The sequence below is a fragment of the Panthera leo genome, chromosome A1 (assembly GCF_018350215.1).
Source record: "Panthera leo isolate Ple1 chromosome A1, P.leo_Ple1_pat1.1, whole genome shotgun sequence".
In the NCBI taxonomy this organism is placed as follows: domain Eukaryota; kingdom Metazoa; phylum Chordata; class Mammalia; order Carnivora; family Felidae; genus Panthera; species Panthera leo.
Window position 1 is genome coordinate 206278009 of NC_056679.1, and position 22143 is coordinate 206300151.

The window sequence follows — 22143 nt, forward strand, 5'->3', positions numbered from 1 at the left end:
GATACTCTTTTTGCTTTTTTAAAAATAGATTTCTTATTTTAGAATAATTTTAGTTTTATAAAAATATTGGGAAGATAGTACAGGGAGTACCCATACACCCCACACTCAGTTTCCCATCTTGACATCTTACATTAATATAGTGTATCTGTTATAATTAATGAACTAATATTGATGCATTGTTGTTAATTAAAGTTCATAGTTTATTTAAATTTCCTTAGTTTTTATCTTACGTCCTTTTTCTGTACCAGAATCTCATCGAGGATACCACATTGCATTTAGTTGTCATGTTTCCATAGGCAGTTCTTGGCTATGACAGCCTCAGCTTTCTTTGTTTTTGAACACCTTGCTAGTTTTTCGGAATACTGGTCAGGTATTTCATAGAATGCCATCTGTTGGATTTGTGTGATGTTTTTCTTGTGATTAGATTGGAGTTGTGGGTTTTGGGAGGAAGGTCACAGAGATAAAACCAATTTTTAAATCATATTATATCAAAGGTCCATACTATCAACATGATTTATCACTATTGATACTGACCTTGATCATCTGGCTGAGGTAATGTAGGTTAGATTTCTCCACTGTAATTTTGGTGCTAGTTGTGCTTTTCATTACTGGTGTATTGTTGCTTTTAGGTCTTCTCTGCCAATGGAGTAAGGAAAGATATGCTTATGTGTGTGTGTGTTTGTGTGTGTGTGTGTGTTTATATATTATATATTGTGCATATTTGTAACATCTGTAACTTTCTATGTGTAACCATTATGTGTCTGTATTAAGCTAAACATGAGTGCATGCTGGTATCTCCAATTCTTTTTTTTCTTTTAATTAATTAATTTAAGAGAGAGAGAGAAAGAGAGAGAGAGCACGCACGCAAGTGGGGGAGGGGCAGAGAGAGGAGAAAGAGAGAATCCCAGGCAGGCTCCATGCTGTTAGCAGCAGAGCCTGACTCAGGGCTTGAACTCACCAACGGTGAGATCGTGACCTGAGCCAAGATCAAGAGTCGGACGCTTAACTGACTGAGCCACCCAGGTGCCTCTGGTATCTCCAGTTCTAACCAGTTATTAAAGAGATCATTCTAGGCTCTTCCTCTTACTCTTCCAAAACTTCCCACACTAATATTGGGAAACCTGGTTCCCACTATTCATCCATTTATTTATTGTTCCATTACAGTACACATGTATGGCTGTATCTGAATGATTATCCCTTACTCTTATACTCTTATGGGAAATAACTTTGTCACTTACAGTGCTTATAAGCCATTTGTTTTGCCTTTAGTCTTATAGACTCCACTCATTTCTATATTTACTTAAGTCAGCACTTCTTCCCCTTGACTCCCTTCCAGTGAGGTTGTTTCATACATTTGTAATACAGTTAGATTTTCTTGTCATGGTCTGATTCTTTCCTGATACCTCCAAATCTTCTAAATGATTTTTAAAAAATTTTATATACACTAAAGTTTATTCTTTGTTCTATAAAGTTCTATGGGTTTTGACAAACTCATAATGTCACGTATCTACCGTTACAGTGTTAGAATAGTTTTACTGCCTGACCAGATCCCCAGGTGCATCAATATTCAGTCCTTCTCTTCTCCCTCTGAATACCCTGGCAGCCATTAGCTTTTTACTATTTACTCACCAGAATGTCTCATAGTTGAAATCATATAGTATGACTCTCTCTACTTTTTAAAAATTAGTAAATAAAGGTCCCAAAGCCACACTTTTTTTAAACAGGAGAAAAGGATACATATTGATTTAATACAAGTTTTATATGGCACAGGAGCCTTCACAAGGAAATGAAGACCTGAAAAAACAGAGTTGAATATTGCTATGGTGGTTTGATGAAGAATGGACAGTTGTAGAGAAATATGATAGGTTAAAGAGTATGAGGTAAGTGTCATACTCTGGGGGAAACTTAGCAAACCTATTTGGATTCCTTTCAGTGTCCCTTTGTCTTCAAAGATAAGGATGCTCCTTTCTTCCAGGTATAGGGAGGCACCTCTCACATGAGGGTTTTAGGACCTGAGTGACCTTCCTGCTTCTGCCATTTTTTTTCAAAATGTCTTCACCTTAAAATATTTAATATGCCAAGGTACCACATTTGGAGTAGCATGTCCTGAACCCCATCAGCTGCCGTAACAAAATATCACAGCCTTGGTGGTTTAAACAACATAAATGTATTTCCTCACAGTTCTGGAGGCTACAAGTCTGAGATCAAGGTGTTGACAGGGTTGGTTTCTTCTAGAGCCTCTCTGCTTGGCTTGTACGTGGCCGTGTTCTTGCTGTGTCCTCGTATGACTTTTTCTCTGTGCATGTGCATTGTTGATGTCTCTTTGTGTGTCTTAATCTATCTCCTCTTTTAGTTATGTACACCAATCAATCATATTGGATTAGGGTCCAGCCTAATGACCTCATTTAACTTAATCACCTCTTTAAGGACCCTATCTCGAGCAGGTGCCTGGGTGGTTCAGTCGGTTAGGCATTGGACCCTTGATTTTGGCTCAGGTAATGATCTTGCAGTCGTGGGATTGATCCCCTCCTCAGACTCTGTGCTGACAGAGTAGAGCCTACTTGGGATTCTCTCTCTCTCTCTCTCTCTCTCTCTCTCTCTCTCTCTCTCTCTCCCCCTCCCCCACTCATGTGCAAGTTTTCTCACCAACCCCCTAATAAATAAACTTAAAAAAAAAAAAAGATTCCAAGACCCTATCTCCAAATACAGTCCCATTCTGAGGTATGAAAGGGTTAGGGCTTCAACATTTGAATTTTATTTATTTTTTTGGTGGGGAGAGGCACAATTCAGCCTGTAACATATGCCTTACCACCTGGTCAGAATTTCTTCATTAGAGATAATTTCTATTTCTCTTACCTTACTTTGAGCCCTGTCTCACCTTCTGTGGAGATGAAGACTAGAACAGTATTCCCCAAACAGTAACCTTTCATTGGTCTATGTGAGATGATTCAATCTCTTTCTCAGCAAACTGTTTTATTCCTTTCACTTAAAAATAATTTTATTTTATTTGACTGTAGTTGAAACACAATTTTATGTTAGCTTCAGGTACAACATAGTTTCAACGGTTAATATTATGCTGTACTCACAAGTATAGCTACCATGTAACTGGAAACCTGTATCTCCCACTCCCTTTCACCCATTTTGACCATCCTCCCACCTCTCCCCTAACTCTGGCAACCATCCAGTTTATTCTTTGTGCCAAACCCACGCTTTTAAAAATATACCTTCAGGGGCATCTGGGTGGCTCAGTCAGTTAAGCATCTGACTCTTGATTTCGGCTCAGGTCGTGATCTCACAGTTTGTTGAGATCCAGCCGTGTTGGGTTCTGTGCTTACAGCACAGAGCCTACTTGGGGTTCTCTGACTCTCTCTCTACCCCCCCCCCCACCCCTTCCCACGTGTGTGCACACACACGTGCTCCCTCTCTCTTAAAATAAATAAAGTAAAAAATATATATACCTTCAACCACAATTTTCTAAAGAGCATCTTGTCATTTAGAGACACTTGGTGTGAAGAAATGTAAAAAATTTAAAGCACATTTTATTATAAATTTTTATGAGTCAAGAGAAATAACTAGAATTATATTGCTGATTATTTTCCTTAAAACTGTTGAGATAGGGGCACCTGGGTGGCTTGGTCGGTTGTGCGTCCGACTTTGCTCAGGTCATGATCTCACAGTAAGTGAGTTCAAGTCCCGCATCGGACTCTGCTGACAGCTCAGATCCTAGAGCCTGCTTCGGATTCTGTGTCTCCTTCTGTCTCTGCCCCTACCCCACTTGTGCTCTGTCTGTCTCTCTCTCTCTCTCACAAAAATAAACATTAAAAAAAAAAAAAACCAAAACAAAACTGGTGAGATAGATTTTTAAGGTTAAATATGTATTTTCTCTAGTTTAGCTTTTCAAACTCTGTTCTCCTCCCCACAGCCCCAAAGCACTGAGGCTTAAATGGAACTTAAAATTGTGAGTTGTAAAATTGATCCAAGAAAGGATTTCCAGGTTATTTCCAAGTTACCATCAAACACGACAGGAGGTATAATTTCTTGGCAGAGCACAAGCGAGGTGTACTTGTGCTTTTGGAATGAAGTGGACAGCGACAAGCATCACTGTCCCTGGTGACACCCATACTGCCAACTACAGCAGGCAACTTTTTTCTTTTCATCCTCCCTGGTTTCTCAGCAGTGATTGATCAGATGAGCACTCCTCACCTCTGGAAAGCTTTTCCTCTCTTCCCTTCGAGTCCTTATATTGTCCTGTTGTCCTTCTATCTTCCTGCCGCTCCTTCGCTCCTTTGCAAGAGCGTCTTGAGGCCCTTAAAGTTCCATCCTAGGCCGCGTTCTCTTTTGTGGTTGCCCTCTCTCTCTCTTCCTTTTTTTAAAAAACATTTTTTAAGTTTATTTATTTTGAGAGAGAGAGAAAAGGAGCGAGCAGGGAAGGGGCAGAGAAAGGGAGAGAGAATCCCAAGCAGGCTCCACACCATCAGTGCAGAGCCTAATGCGGGGCTCAAACTCCTGAACGGTGAGATCACGACCTGAGCTGAAATCAAGAGTCCGGACGCTTAAATGACCCAGCCACCCAGGTGCCCCTCTGGTTGTCCTCTCTCGGTGATGTTTTCATTCCCAGTCTTCAAGCTCTACATGCTTGTTACAAGACTCCAGTTTGACCTCTCTCTTAATCTTATCCTCTACATTTCTTAAAGCTTTAGATACTGAATTATTCTGAAAAGTAGAGAGGCCTTATTGCCAAGGGAAGGGGCAAATTTTTTTTTTTTTTTTTTTTTTTTTTTTAATATATGAAATTTACTGTCAAATTGGTTTCCATACAACACCCAGTGCTCATCCCAAAAGGTGCCCTCCTCAATACCCATCACCCACCCTGCCCTCCCTCCCACCCTGCCCTCCCTCCCACCCCCCATCAACCCTCAGTTTGTTCTCAGTTTTTAATAGTCTCTTATGCTTTGGCTCTCTCCCACTCTAACCTCTTTTTTTTTTTTTTTTTTTTTTTTTTTTTTTTCCTTCCCCTCCCCCATGGGTTTCTGTTATGTTTCTCAGGATCCACATAAGAGTGAAACCATATGGTATCTGTCTTTCTCTGTATGGCTTATTTCACTTAGCATCACACTCTCCAGTTCCATCCATGTTGCTACAAAAGGCCATATTTCATTTTTTCTCATTGCCACGTAGTATTCCATTGTGTATATAAACCACAATTTCTTTATCCATTCATCAGTTGATGGACATTTAGGCTCTTTCCATAATTTGGCTATTGTTGAGAGTGAAGGGGCAAATTTTAAAATCTGTTTTCTTGCAGTGGCCTTTCAAGTGAATTCTTAGGCCTCAATTAACTTAGATATTTCCTCTGGGAAATATCTATACAATTGTAAGTTTTTGTCAGGAAGTTATTTCTACTTATCATTGTTTTTCAACTTCCTTTTTGGGCTATGAATTAGCTTATAAGCATGCTGAAAGGAATCATCTGCAGTTATGCTTCTGGCCAAAAATATTTGCCACTTACAGGAACTCTATCAATAGGTATCAGAAATATTGGTTACTTTGTGTCCTGGACAGGTGGCCTTAAACTGCCTATTAGTTCATGGCATTTAGGTAACCTTCTACTAGCACAGTATCTCCAACCTTGGCTAGACACTGTGATTACACAGAAAGCTTTTTTTAAAATTTTATTTATTTTTAACAATTTTTTTCAAGTTTTCTTAGTAATCTCTACATCCAATGTGGGGCTCAAACTTACAACCCCAAGATCAAGAGTTGCATGCTCTACTGACTGAGCCAGCCAGGCGACCCCCCCCCAACCCTTTTTTAACAAATTTTTAAGACGATTTTAATACAGGAAGCTTTTTATTTTTTTTAATAATTTTTTTTAATGGTTATTTATTTTCGAGAGAGCCAGAGACAGAGCACAAGCTGGGAGGGGCAGAGAAAGAGGGAGACACAGAATCCGAAGCAGGCTCCAGGCTCTGAGCTGTCAGCACAGAGCCTGACATGGGGCTCAAACTAGTGAACTGTGAGATCATGACCTGAGCCAGTCAGATGCTTAACAAACTGAGCCACCCAGGCACCCTTAAAATGAGAAGCTTTTTAAAAGTATTCATGTATGGCTCCCTTTAAAAAGTATTTTTTAAAAGTACTCATGTAACAGATGTTCATCTGACCTTGCGTGGTGCCCAAGCAAAGATCCTTCGGTGACAGCAGCGTGAGGCTAAGTCTGAGAACCACTGACACCTGTACGGGAACCAACAATTGTTGCCTCAGTTCAATGTGGCATTCATTTCTGCCTCATAGGTCTCACCTGAGTGGGCATATTGCTTTCGTGTTCAGAGCCCAACTCCTCCTCTGTAACATAGGGGAAATCATGTCAACACCACAAAAGCTTGTTCTGATAGGGGTTTAAATCCATGTCTTATTTTTCTTCCCCGGTGACATTTTCTTTTAAAAAACCAATAGTGACATTTTCTTTTGCCCTCTTAAAATGTAGATCTATCCCCATAATAGCACTTTATATCCTGTTCTTGATGATAATAGCCGGGAAAAAGCAGCAGATCAAAAGTCAAAAAATGGGATCTTGGATCAGCTCTGCTCTTCTCACTTCGTGCTCAGTATCTCAGTATCTCAGTATCAATTTATCCAAAAAATTGTGAAAAATCAATAGCTCTCAGTATCACCACGACAGTGCTGGTGGTGATGATCTGATGAGCATGGTAACTGCTATTGTTTCCAGGACACTGAACTACCATTACAGTATGAAAAGGAATTTGTTGTAGTTTAAGTGGGAGGACATGAGTTCAAAAAGCACTTTTCTTCACTGGCTGCAAGGAATTTTCTGGATGTTTCCTCTTTTCGGTTGAATCAAGAACTAATGCTTAGAGCCAGGCTGAAATCCTTTTTCTCAGCTATTTGCCACAGCTCATGAAATAGATACTTTTCCAATGAGATTGTTCTGAGTTCATGAAAAAGTCCATGACAGGCTATTGACACCAAATTACTTTGAAAATGCCACATTAGCTTTCGTTTTCAGACCAGTTTTAGCTGAAACAAAGAATACTTTTTATGTTTAAATTTTAATTGGCAACATTTCTAGGCTGTCATCAGTGTGGATATAATGCCATCTCACTACGTAAAAACTGAAATACTAGATGTCAAGTTCAAATTAATGGGGAGAAGAAAGATATAGTCAATATTTTACTCATATACTGGTGATTTATTTTGTTGTTATAGATAATGTACTGTTGAGAAGTATTTTAATCCATAAAGGGCCATCTCGAATCCATTTGTAAGGTGTTCAATTCAAAAAGACAAAGTAATTCAACAGTAATATATGCCCCCAAATCAGACATCATTAGAGAAAGATCAATAGCTCATCTTCCGCATAGAGAATGCAGCACACTGCACTTTACTCAGCAAAACACGATTCTTTTCTGAGAAAAGCTGCAGATTAAACACTTCAGTGACTGGTAGACTTTAAAACAACTAAATAATACCAGGGAAATGAAGGGAAAAGTGTTTCTTTAAAAAGATAGCCAAAGACCCAAAGATGACCTCATTGACTGTTTTCCTGTTGTGATTTAGAAATGACTAATGAGAAAATAGTGTGGGCATCCATATTAATACCAGGTTTCGTTTTGCAGGGAATTAAAAAGAGAAGTAGGTAAGGAGATCTTGGAGCAGATCGCCAAATTCCATGATATCCATAAAATCAGGATGGCTGTACACGATGTACCTAATAGTATCCCGGGCAAGATAAGTTGGCCTTGCTAAACTGGGGAGGCATTTATTACTTGAAGGAAGGATGCAGACAAATTGGGGAGACACCAACAAATTCATTCTGAACATAAAGGAAACATGAACATATGAATATATAAATAATGCCAAAGTCTTATTTAGGACAAAGTTTCAACCTCCTTTTCCTATCAGTATTATTCCAGAGATTTTGGGGGAAACAAAAATGGTTTGCATTTTAGGGTATTTGGATAAGCTAAGTCAGTCTTGGTAATGAAATAATTTAAGACAGGTAGTTAGAAGGAAGCTGATAAAGTAAGAAGGGGCGATCATGTATGTGTATACTTTCTGATGACTCCATAAAAGCTTGATGTCAGAAAATTTGTTCACACCAGTGGGTCTCTACGAGAGCCAGGCTTACTTGGGAACCACTCCTCTAAATCATCTCGCACAAAGTTCTGAATTGTTGAGTCCATTCAGAGAGAGTTATTTCCTTTGAATTTATTTGTAAACCTTTTTTTCTGCTTTGTATTAAAAATATAACTCACTTTGAGCAAGGTCAATATAATAAAATATGGATTTATACAAAAGCTTAATAATTTGGGGATGTCCTGTCTGGGTTCTGAGAGGAGGATGAGAATGGTCAGGTAAAGTTCAGGATTGTAAGTCCAGGCAAACTGACATGAAATGAGTCTGAAGGAAGGTTCAGAACTGGATGCCAGCCCACGGGGAGGAAGGACAGATAGCGTACATCTACCTTTGGTCCAAGTCAAGCACAAAATCTGGAGCAGGTGACTCATAGAGATTCAGAGGTCGGGCAGTTAACCCAGATACAGTTGGAAGGCAGCCAGCAGGGAGCAGAGACCTAGCCTCCAAAAGATGAGGGTAAACGGAGGAATACCTGGACTTTGGAGGAACTAGAATATCAAGCAGAGACATGAAAAAGAAGTCAGTAACTAATACCAGGGACATGGAGAACTATAACCCAGTAGGTTGGGATCTGTGGTGCCATGGACCATCAGTGAGAAGTGTACCACACTGACTCAGAGGGCGGTGGGTAACCAGGACACCTTAGAGTACTAGGCCTCAGGCCAGGACGATGCTTGCGTCAGAGCAGTTTAATCACTCGGCAACAGGTGTTTGAATATCACACGGGTAGGGAGTCAGACATATGATTGCAGGGGTGATCTGTCTACCCTAACAAAGAAACTTAAATAATATGGGATTTGTCAAAAGCAGTTCTGTTTAAATTTCTAGATTTGTTAGAGTTAAGTGTTCTTTTCTCCTTTAATTTAATTTGTTAGAGTTAAGTATTCTTTTCTCCTTTAATTTACTTTCTCAAAAAATTTATTCACTGTAGGTTATGACACATGTAACAAGCCATGCACTGGGGATATATGGATGCCTATGACATGATACTTGCCATTAGAAGCAAACAGATGGTGACTTGATACTTAAAATATCCAGTAGTTAGTGCAGGGGAGATGCGCACAGGGTACTGTGGGGTCCAGTATTAGGAAGAGGAAGCTATGTGAGGCTTCTTGCAGTTGGACACCTACAGTCTGAAATGTAACGGGAGAGTAACGCTTATTCAGGTAGATAGGCAGGGGTGAAGGGTAGTGGAAAATGGGGAAAAGAGGTCATTCCAGCCGGGAGGTCTGCAAAGCCAGTGTAGGAGGGGGAAAGATAGTAAGTAGTGAGGCCAGAACTGCCAAGGAGTGGCAGAAAATGAGGTTAGAAAGGTCAGCAGAGGTTGGATCCCAGAAAGCCTTGCGAAAGAGGGTAAGGAACGTGAGGGTCATCTTTTAGGTAATGAAGAGCCACTGAAGAATTTTAAGCAGGAGACAAGGTCAGATTTGCCATTGAGATAGCTTACTCTCGTGGCAGTGAGAGACTGACATAAGGAAGTTAACACTGGAGGAAGCCTGTTGTAGTGAGAGATACTGAAGGCCTGAGCTAGAGCAGTGGTATTCATTTATAGAAAGAAGAGAATAGATCCACATGTAATGAAGCACCTGTTGGAGACAGGAGTTTGAATTTGAGAGAATTTATCTTTAAAGTTTGCTGACAAGAAGGATATAAAGACATAAAATTGCCGGAAGCCTGGTTTTTAGCAAAGGAGAGGCTAACTACGTTTTGGAGCAAATTTAGTTTTTTCCAGCAAACTATTAGTACAGGACCTCTCCTACTTAGATTTCTCCAGAAAGCGGAGTCTGAGTACTTCTGGGCAGTACTTTACTGGGGAGTGTTATTGCAGGGTATAGGAATGAGGGAAAGGACAAGTGGAGCAAAGAAGGAAGGAGAGCCCAAACTAGGAAGTGTTAACCAAGTTGGAAACATGGAGAAACGGGTTGTTCAATCCCAAGGAAGCTTATGAGGAACAGCATGAAATGCACTTTAGGGGAAATGTTTTTCCATTAGCTCCCATCCCTATTGGTCAGAGGTTTGCCCCACAAGGAATAACTCTCCGGCACTTCTGAGTTAGGTTCCCATAGCGTCTCTCGCTTTGTCATCAAAAGAGAAGCCCCAGTGTGAGAGGCAAGAGGCACGAATTCCACAAATGGAACCCTGGGGCTGATTGTGAGAAGAGCCAATCTCATTTCAACTCCTTGGTCCTGAGACTGATATATTGCAGCTGTTGAGGAGATAGCATCATTTTTCAGCTGTTAGCTCAGTACATACATCACATCATGGAGGTCAGTGTCTCAATCCTGCACAGTGTTTGCCTCAAGTTGGTGCCTTAGCAGAGTCTCTGACAAGCCCCCCACTCTTATTGGGTCTGCTGCTTCTAGTTCAGTGCGTGGTAAGGGCCAAGGGATTCTGTGGTCTTGTGCCCACTGTCACACGTACTTTGCAATAAAACAGGCCCCTTGACCTAAGGCAGGGTTGTATGTGATACCATGTGATAGATCAGGCATTCTGTCACTCTCAGATGGTACTATTGCAAGAGGCACTTAGGACAGGAAAGACAAACTCTTCTGAAAGTAGATGTAAATTCTGGAAAGGACAAAATTCTGCTACTTCTCATCACATCAGCACTGGCTTGGACTGGCCTATCAGTACTGGCCTATCACATCAGTACTGGCTTGACCGAGGAAAGAGGCCTGCTGATGTTTACTGAACAGGTCATCCTGAGTGCCTAGTTTTGGTTGCAATGGGTGGAGGAGGGTATTGTGAAACAAGGAAATCTGCCTGCCTTGGCCATCTCCCATGGGCCATCCATATACGTCTTTACCAGGTTTTTTCTGGTTTTTTTTGGTTCCCCAATCTTTTAGTACAATTACTTCCTGACCTCTAACAACCATCCAAGCCATTCATCTGCTCATAAATCCATGTATATTTGTATCTTGGACCACTTCTCTCTTCATACAAAATAACTAACCAAACAGACTGCTTGCAGAAGTGCTTACTGGGAAGATTTATCATTGCCCACTAGGACCATTCCTGAGTAGGACTGTGTTACAACAGAAGTCTGTTTTTTGCCAGCACCAACCTTGAACTGGTTTCTCTGTACACCAGGACTGTTTTTCCTCCTCTGCCATTTGGTCACCTCTTCCTTCCCCATGGGACTGTATATGTAAGTTGAGGGATTGGTGTTAGTACGACCAAGGTCTGTGACATGGGAGTCTGGGCTGCCTTTTCATATAATTTGCTGGTGCAAATGGGATCTGACCCAGAATGTATTATTTCTATCATTCTGTCAGTAAATCAGCCAATTACTGTGACTTGCTTTTAACAATTAAATGTCAGTAACTGATTCCTATTAATCTGGAGTATTCATCCCCTTGACAGTAGGGAACACAGCTATATGGTGCCATGTTTTACTGTCAATACTATATGTCAGAGGACATCCTTCACTGAGTTTCTTAGTGATATTTCTTAAAGATCTCTGTCATGCCCTACCTATGCATTCTGTATCCTCTGTGCCCTCGTAGGAAACATAGACATGAGTTGGATTCTTACATAATAATTCCACTTTAATATTCCAACCTCCCTGAGTCTTCTGATCCCTATCTTAGTATTACGCTAAGAAAGTTTTGGCATGGTCCACTTCATTTACAATGGACCCATCATGTCTAAGCTTCAAGAAAGCATCTTAGCAGCATATTAACACTGGTTCCTTTTGTCAATAAATTCTCCCTGTCTGATTTTGTATCCTTAGACCAAATACGCAGATTACTTTACTGGGGAGTATGTTTCCAAAGAACAGAATTTCAGGGCAGCAAAGAGAGAAAGAGGGAGAACCTCTACAAAGAAGTATTATCAGGATGGTCACCACTTCATGGGATTATCCTAGAAACCTTGTGAAATGCATCTCAGGACAATCTCTCCTGAGGAAAAGAGGGGGAAACACTTATCCATCAGCTCGCACCCCCTATTTGTCAAAGGTTCACCTCATGGGACAAATTATCTGCCCTTCTGGCTTGTATGAGGTTTAGCATGAAACAGGTTCCTGTAGCGTCTCACTCTGTGCTGTCAACAGAGAAGCCCGAGGGTGGAAGGCAAGGTGTGCTTGGCACAGGACTGACGCAAAGCGCCATCAGGTTAAGTATTGTGTTTGATGATAAAGATTGAAAGTACTGTGGAAACCGTATCATTATAGAATTAGAGAAATAGAGAATTATTAATCTGGCTCTGTGTTTCTGTGTCTTCTTTTTGATCAGTGTAGTATTTTCAGGAGACCCTAACATTGGAAACCAGCAGGAGGAACCTACAGGTCTGTTGTTTTCCCCACTCGTGTTAGGGGAATGGCCATGCAAAGGACTTAGCCTGGGTTTGGTGCTGAGCTATCTGGACTAGATTTCTGGGAAATTTAATGCAGGCTACCGAGGTGCCCCAGATGATGAATTTAGGGATGAACCAGAGCCTCAGAGCAAAAAGCATGTTAGCTAAGTTGGTACCAATGAGTGCTAGCTGGAGTACCTACCCATTAACCTTCTATGGTCTACATAGAGGACTTCAAACTTTTGCTTGCACGTCCATTAAAATAATACCGAAAAATCTATGTATTTCTCCCACATTTATAGCTAAAATATTTTACTCGAAGTTGTTGAAAGTAGTGTAATTTCTGCCCAGTTGCCAATATTAACATCAAAACAAACGATCAGATCACCTTAAACATTTTCCAGTGGAATCCTAACACAATAACAATCAATAGCTATAATATCTCACTTAAAAATATGTGAAGGTCATCTTAATAGTCAAATTTTATACCATTTCTTCTCCTTTGAATTCATTTCCACCTCACCTCCCCCTGTATATTTTTAATCTAATGTAATCAATGTTTAAATGTTTATGTATTTTTAAAAGAGAGAGAGAAAGAGACAGAGAGAGCAGGGGAGGGGCAGAGAGAGAGGGAGACAAAGAATCCCAAGCAGGCTCCAGGCTCTGAGCTGTCAGCACAGAGCCCCACACGGGCCTCTGAACCCATGAACCATGAGATCATGACTTGAGCCCAAGTCCAATAGTTAACCTACTAAGCCACCCACGCACCCCTCTACTGTAATTTTTTAATGCTTGAATGTCTTACACTGGTCCTGTATACTTTGCAAAAATTGTGTAAATAAATTGAAATGTGAAATTAGCATTTTTCTGTGATAAGTCTCGAAGTAATAAAAATTTTATTCTGAATAAATTTAACTTTATTTCCATTATGACACAAAGTAGCTTACTTTACGGTTATATAATTATACATTCACAAACATAAAAGTGGACTCTATAGGAGAAAGGCTCGTGCGAACACATATAGTCCCACGGGACCACAAGCGGAAGCCGGGCCCGCCGCTAGTGGAGAGGTGTCCTCCGTGCGCGGTCGCAAAACCTGGGGCTGCAGTGTCGTAAAAGCTCCCTTCTGGGAAGTACTGGCGCTGCCCTGGAGCTGGCAGAGGGAGAGCGAGCGCGAGGATGGCGGCTGCCCGTCGCCCTCCAGAGAGCTCCCCTACGGGCCTCAAAATGTGTGTAAATCAGATGCCTGTCTCTCAGGCCAAAGCTCCAAGACCAGCAAGTGAGCCTCTCCTGCACAAAATCCTGACTCCCCTCCATGGGCGGCTCCTACGTGGAACCCAGGGCCGGGTGAGTCCTAGCGCGCCAGCCCTTTTAGTTGTCTAAGCTATATGCTTTGGGGACTCCTTTCAGGTGCAGATCTTAAAAGTCAGGGATGCCCGTGTGGGCTTCAAACTCTTCACTCCTCAAGGAGAAGCACCAGGTTTTGAGTTCCCTCCGGACTGGGTTGCCCCAAGTAGAATGGTATTTATGACAAGATTGTGACCCAGGCTTTCCTACCCACTTTGGTGTGGGTCTTCTCTCTTTGGCTCACTGCAGACAAGTCAGTTTTTAGGTTTTTTTTTCTCAGAGGACATTGTTCCACGTGTAGCTGTAGATTTGGTGTATTTATTACTACCCATTCAGGATCCTCTTACATAGCCGTCTTGAACCGAACCCTCCTAAAGGCTCATAATGAGGTACATTAGCTCATTACCTGCATCTGAGTATTACTGATTATTGGAATGGGAGAGGATTCAGTGGGATTCAACAGCCAAAACTGTGGAGGATACTAAATGTATAAAAGGTATATTAGTCACACCATATTCTCATTAATGTAAATCTACCAGGTATATGATAAGAATGAATAAGAAATCAGAGAAGTGGTTGATGAGTGACAATTGTCAGAAGACTTGGTGCCCAAGTAAAATATGCATGTGGATTGTCATTGTATGGTTGTGGAAGGAAATGTTCAGCAAGGTATCTCTGCTGTAGCTGTCGTCTAAGAATGCAGCTGAGGATCTGAAAATTCATTGCTTGGCAATTACCTATGCTTGCCTGCTCTGTTATGTAACTCAGGGCTACTTGAACCCCAGTTCAGAGACCCCTGATTATTTGCCATATTTTATAAATATCGTTAATTATGTCATGAACCAATAGAGCAAAAGCAGTAAGAAAAATAGAGTGCCTGTACGTAGGGATGTGCATTGACACTAGAAATGAAAGTAGAAATCAAGGTAGAGCTAATTTTTTTTTAAAGAAGGAGAAAACGAATAAAATTTAGGGCTGTATGCAGTGTAGGAATGATTTTGAAAGAAGAAAAGGCAAATTAAACAAATGTGGGAAGTGCTGATTGGATTCTATCAGCATATCAGAAACCCCCAAACCAAAAAACCAAAACAACAAAAAAGACCAAACCCCAGAAAACAACACAACCTTATAAGTATGTGGCTAGAGGTTACCATCACCACTGCAAGTCAGTTATGGTTATCATGAATTCAGGGAAGACACTCATGTGCTGGACAATTTAAAGCCTAAGCTTGGTGACGGTACTCTGAAGAACCCTTTCTCAATAGATTCCAGGCCTGGTGCCCTCTGTACAAATAGCAAAGCGAAGGATGAGGCAGCCTGTGCAAGCACCTGCACACCCTTGGGGATCATCATAAAAGGTGTTGCTGGCCACATTGGACTTTTCAAAGTAGCTGTGAGTGGCCACCCCTACTAACAACAGTGTAGGTTCCTCTGGGACGTACTCATGCTACGTACTCATGCTACAGGGATGAGATCAGATTCATCTGTATATAAACATTTAGAGCATATCACCATGCTCTAGGACTTAGGACATACTCTGTTGACTGAATAAATGTATATGGCAACTGTTATATGATGCCATTTAAGGTGGGATTTTCTCAGGAGACTCAAAACTTTGACAGTGGATTCTGAGTTCCTCCATTGAGTTTGAAAGTGAGGAAAATTAAAAGAAAAAATTGGAGCTATCGTCTCATCAAACTGCCCCTTCATCCAAGGGGAAGAGAAAAATAGGTCATATGTTCTATTTACTGCTTTGGTATAGAAAACCTTAACGTTAGGAAGTGGAATGTACAATCTTAGTGAACTCTTCTGGGCAAACAATAGTTAAACATACATTTAACCAATGGATTTTCAAATAATTAGCTCATCTAAAATATTTTGAATTGATTCTCTTGGGTTTTACAGACAAAAAAAACCCCACACTACACATAAATAATAGTAATGATTCTGTCTCTGCTGCTTTTAAATTTATAATTTATTTTATGTTATTAGTTTTGGTCAGACTACCAGAACAGTGATAAATAATTGTGCCTTCAGGCACACTTGTCAATGGAAAATTTTCTTATGTTTTGACAGTAAGCATGAAATTGTTGGTTGTTGGATTGGGAACATTTTTCTCTATTTTATTAATATTTCTGCAGATTACCAAGAATGAATGTTTAATTATTTACAAATGTTGTTCCAGCATCTGTTGAGATGGTTGCTTTATCTCCTGGTTTCCTGATCTGATAAATTGCAGTAAAGATTTTTTTTTATGTATTAAAGAAGCATCCACCTAGAATTCTTGGAATGTTTTCTACTGGCACTGACTATGGTGTCTTTTTTTCTTTTTTTCAATGTTTATATTACATTAAAAGGTTTGTTTTTGCTAATATTTATAAATCTTATATTAATATTTTTGTTAGATGGGCTTTTGGTTTCTTTTATCTGCTATGTCAGATTTCTGTATAAGGATTATTTTAGATTGACTAAATTAATTATGAGGCATCTCATCTTTTTTCTTTACTTTTTAACAACTTAACTAGAAAAGAAATTATTCGTTACTTGAAAGAACAGAAACATTACCCATCCATTTGCATGAATGTGGGCCATACACTATCTTTTGATGGATTTTCTTTTGGCAACTTTCCCCAATTTATCCTATGGTTATTTATTAAAAAAATTGTTTTTAAATGTTTATTTATTTTTGAGAGAGACAGAGTGTGAGTTGGGAAGGGGCAGAGAGAGAGGTAGACAGAATCTGAAGTAGGCTCCAGGCTCCCAATTGTCAGCACAGAGCCCAGTGCGGGGCTCGAATTCACAATCTGTGAGATCCTGACCTGAGCCAAAGTAGGAAGCTTAACCATTTGAGCCATTCAGGTGCCCCATCCTATGATTATTAATCTTTTACTTTTTTCCCAAATTAAAATACTTTTCATTTTTTGTTGTTTGATCTTTTTTCTTTTTCCTTTTCTTTTTAAAAATTTATTTATTGGGGTGCTGGGTGGCTCAGTCGGTTGGGCATCTGACTTTGGCTCAGGTCTTGATCTCAGGGTTTGTGGGTCTGAGCCCTGCCTCAGGCTCTGTGCTGACAGCTCAGAGCCTGGAGCCTTTTCGGATTCTGTGTCTCCCTCTCTCTCTTCACCTCCCCCACTCACGCTCTGTCTCTCTCAAAAATGAACATTAAAAATTTTAAAAAAATGCTATTTATTTTTAGAGAAAGTGTGTGTGCACAAGTGCGAGTGGGAGAGGGGCAAAGAGATAGTGAGAGAGCATTCCAAGTGGGCTCCATGCGGGGCTTGATCCCACAAACTGTGAGATCGTGACCTGAGCTGAAATCCAGAGTCAGATACTTAACTGACTAAGCCACCCAGGTGCCCCTGATCTTTTTCTGATATTAGATAATGTGTCTGTGTTTTTTTTTCCCCCTTCACTTTTCTGTTTTTAAATTATATTTGACCAAACTGGTTTATTCTATTGTTCTTTAAAAATAATTAGCTTTTAAATTTATTTATAATTCTAATTTATCTCTATTTTACTATTTCTTAATTTATCGATTTGTATTTTATTAATTTCTGCTTGCTTTCCTAAGTTCTGTTTTACTCTTTCTAACGTGAGCTACTTTGCCCATTTATTTTATTTTTTAGAAATTAATAATAAAACATTTAAAGTAACTTTCTTTGGGGGCACCTGGGTGGCTCAGTCGGTTGAGCCTCCGACTTCGGCTCAGGTCATGATCTCACAGCTCGTGGGTTCGAGCCCCGTGTCGGGCTCTGTGCTGACAGCTTGGAGCCTGGAGCCTGCTTCTGATTCTGTGTCTTCCTCTCTCTCTCTGCCCCTCCCCCGCTCATGCTCTGTCTCTCTCTCTGTCAAAAATAAATAAACATTAAAAAAAATTTTTTTTAAAGTAACTTTCTTTGACTATATAGCAGTATTTTCCAACTTTTTATATGTAGTATTCTCATTTTTGTTATTTTCCAAATGTTCTGTAGTTGTAATGGTTTTTTGTTTTATCCAAGTGTTATTTTTTATTTTTATTTTTATTTTTTTTTTTTGAGAGAGAGAGAGAGAGAGAGAGAGAGAGAGAGAGAATCTTAAGCAGGCTCCACACTCATCATGGAGCCTGACAAGGGGCTGGATCCCATGACCTTGGGAACATCACCTGAGCTGAAATAAAGAGTTGGATATTTAACTGACTGAGCCACCAAGGTGCCCCTATATAAGGGTTATTTAAAAGTAACTTTCCTCTTTTAATTTCCAAATGGTACCTAAATTAAAAAAAATAAATATTATAATCTGCTTTGTGGTGAGAAAGTGTAACTTGAACAATTCTTGGTCTTTGAATTAAGGGAATTTTATTTTGTTTCGTTTTGTTTTTCTTTTTGTTTTTGTAGCTGAATAGAATATCTGATTTTGGGGAGGGTAAATGGGTATAGTTACTCCTTCTTTACAGAATAGAATAGAGAAAGTGAAAAGTCACACTGACCTTGTTCTTCATTTGTAATACCTTGGGTCTTTGAGTCTGGAAATATATGAAGAGAAATCAGAAAAAAACATTCCTACCTTCTTGTTTCTTGTGATTCCTATTTCATGGTATCAAATTGGAATGTGCTATGAGTAGAATCCTTTGTAGGTTGATTTTCATCTAGTTTCTTCTGTTGTGGGATAACCTAGTAGTCTTAACCTATCAGGTTGACTTATAAAAACTAATTTTTATTGTTTTTTTTTAATTGTATTTTAGTTTGATGTTTGTCTAATGTGTTGTGGATTACTATCCAGATGGCAGTATGACCCCAAACTTAATGTTTGTAATAACTTTGCTTTCTCAAAATTAGTGTTAATATGCTATTTTGTTAATCTTGAAACATACAGAAAAGCAAAAATAAGTAGGTTACTATCACCCATGATACAAACATCCTTAGATAACCAAACTGTTAATATTTTGCTGCATAGCTTTCCAATTTTGTCCTGTTATTTAAAACAAATGCTGTTGAGCATACATGAAGCCTTTTACTTCTTTGAACCGTTGAAGGAAAGTCACTTGAAGGAAAAATACAGTCTAGGATAAGTAGATCTAAATTTTCACCTACTTTCTACAGGAAGGCAAACCTATTTCTTCTTGACAGATGTCCACAGTATATCCTGAATCACCACAGAGATCAGTGAATACACGGGGGTAGGAGGGATCAGGAACAGTGAACATGTGAAGGCACAAAATCATCTGAATTAAAACTCAGTAATAAAACTAAGGGATAGCTGGTATCTGTATAGATACTATTGCAGAGGAGATGAAGTTGGGGATTATCATGTTAGATCTCCACTGCTGATTACATAGTAAAGATTAATAAAATGCCTAATATTTTAAAAAGAATCCTAGTCATCCTCAACAGTTCATGTTAGTAAAGAAGAGACTTTTGGGGAAAAAAAGAATTTCGAGCAATTTGAAGAAAGAATAAAATAGCTTACTGAAAGAATAATTTCAATATGTTTTGCATGATTATCTTGGAAGAAGTTGAAATAAGAGGAGAAAGGGAGATGGCAGGAAGAAAATAAAATTTGGCTGGACTGATTGGAAGATAGTTATTTACAAAATGGACTCCTGTGTATGTGGGGAAGAATATAATTTAATTTAGAGAGGCTCACAGCATTGTCACCCTTCAAAAAATGTTATATGAAGATGGATAGAATGGTAAGGATTAATGTTGTATGGAAAAGCAGGATTGTTCGTGAAGGCTCGTTACACTATTGCCCAAAGTTTAGCATGTTACACAACACCAATTTTGCATCAGTGCTCTGGCCAAATGCCAGGAAAACACCCATGAGAAAATCTATGGAGCCAGTAAACAACTGGTTTCTGAAGAAACACATTATGAAGATATTTTGTATTCATAGACATTAGAAGTAGCCTCTGTGGTCGGCAGAGCACTTTAAACAGTAATGTGAAACCACTTGCATCTGCTAATTGTTTACTTATTCAATTGTCTTTTTTGACCTGTGCAGTCATAGCAGGGAATAAGGAGAAGCCAGTAATAATTGCATGATTGCAGATCTAACTGTGAGGCCCGAGTTGGAATCCTTGCTATGCCCCTAATTTACTTGTTGACCTTGACCATATTAGTTTACCTCTCTCTCTTAGCATCAGTTTCCATAGAAATAAAGTAAGATATTTGAATTGTTAGCTCTTCATGTTCCCTTTTAATGTTGAAGTTCTAGAAATCTGTGATTTAAATTCCTGTCATTTCAGCTCTTTGGTGTTTTGATCGTTTTGTTTTGTTTTTAGTGCAAGCCATATGTGTGTGTGTGTATGTAGGTAGGTGTGTGTGTGTGTGTATATATATATATATATATATATATATATTTCTTTTACCTCTAAGTAGAACTGTGCGTAAATCAGCCCTAAAATGTTATAATGATAACCAATATTTATAACAGGGTAAGCATGCATCCCCTTTACATGGCATTCTCTAATGCAAAGAAGCAGTGCAGTACAAGTTGTGGAGTGAGACCTGTAGAGTTCAACCCCCCTCCACCCCTTATAATCAGGTGGTTTTAGTCATGTGCTTCTGAAAGTTTAATCATCTGTTGATCTTATTAGAAAGCAGATTTTGATTCGGTAATCTGAGGTGGGGCTTGGCATTCTGCATTTTTTAACAAGTCCCCAGGTGATGCCGCTGCTGCTTGTCTCTGGAACACAATTCTGTGCCTCAGTTTCTTATTCCACAAAACAAGGACAATAGTAATATCTATCTACCTCTTATTTACTCTAGGACTCATGTGAATTTATACTACTAAACTACTTTAATAGTGCCTGGCACATAGTAAACATTTAATAAGTGTTGGCTATTATTCTTATCGACATTCAAATCAGCCTCATGGGGCAGGTGCTATTTATTATGCATTTTCCGGGGAAGAAAACTGAAGGTAGAGAAGCTAAGTAACTTGTTCAAGGTCACGTAATTAGTCACATAGGGCAGAACTTTGACTTTAAGTGGTAGCTTTTCATGATTTCTTCAGGAGGCAACTGCACGAACTCCTTTGTTCATTAATTTTTTTGTCACAAATGACTCCAAGAAGCTAAGTTCCCAACACTGTGTTCCAATGTCCAGTAAAGGACACCACAAGTTTTGCTTAAAAGCTTTCTCCAGATTCTGTTTATTATCAGGAATTTCTTTCTGAAGTTAAAAAGTGTGCTTCATCTAACGTGTTGAGTCATGTGTTCAGTAGACACAGATGATCCTCTACCATTTCCATCCTCTTGAACTGAAAGTTGCTGTTCTTTTTCAAGTCATTTGCTTCTTTTCAGCAGCTTTCTGTATCTTTCCATTTGCATTAGCTTTGTCATACTGCAGATGGAAAACCTAAGAAATGACTAGCTTTATTACCGAGGTGAGAGGGTTTTCAAAATAATCTATAAACTTCCTGTCAAGAGTGTATGTGTTATGAAATGATGTTCCAGCAGTGGTACATAGAACGTGCTTTCTACTCTCCAGTTGTCCTTGTGACCTGTGGGTACCTCTGTGGGAGGCCTTGTCAAGATGAACTGTCTCCTGACTGACTTGTCAGTGTGGGGAATGAATTTACAACCTGGGCCTCAGACAACATTTTATGAAAGTGTATTATTATTTATACACTTGTCATCTGGTAAGTTCTTTCTAAATTTGAAGGAACTTAAAAGGGATGTGGATGATGGTCAGTAAACCTAAGATGCTCATGGGTATGTGAGACAACCCAATATTTTGCTCCTTTGTTGAAAAAGCAATGACAGCCATTTTTGTAGGCAGTCATGTACTTTGTGTACAGGAGAAAAGTGAATTGATGTTTCTCACTCCTAAAAACATTGTTTACATTTTTAATTAAATTCGGGTTTGAAAAGCAAAAACAATGTATTTGATTACAATATTAAGTTCAGGAAAACACCTTATTTATTCCACCCTCAGAATGTGTTCCCAAGAGATAATGTGATATGGCTCATTATGTTCCTGCTCTGGTACACCGAAGCTATTGCTCCTTTGATCTAGGAAGTTAGTTTAATTAGTCTTGTTCTCCAGGTTTTCACCTGAGCAGTTGCAAAGTCAATGGCTGGAAATCAGTATTTGACAGAAATTTAGGGATTTATTTTATTTGGAGAGCAAAGATTTAAAAATGCATCATGTCAGAAATTGTTTAAACTAGGTTAACAGAAATCAGACCTTCCAAAATGGCAACACTGGGCACATTATACCAGTAATTTAAGGGGAAGTGAGGACTGTTGCTATAAATCTCAGCATCTTTATTACAGGTTTCATTTCCTCATAAGTTTTTTAAAATGCGTGTTAAGAATGAATGCTGTTGGTTGCATCTTTGAACTGTAAGGGGTAGTTTTTT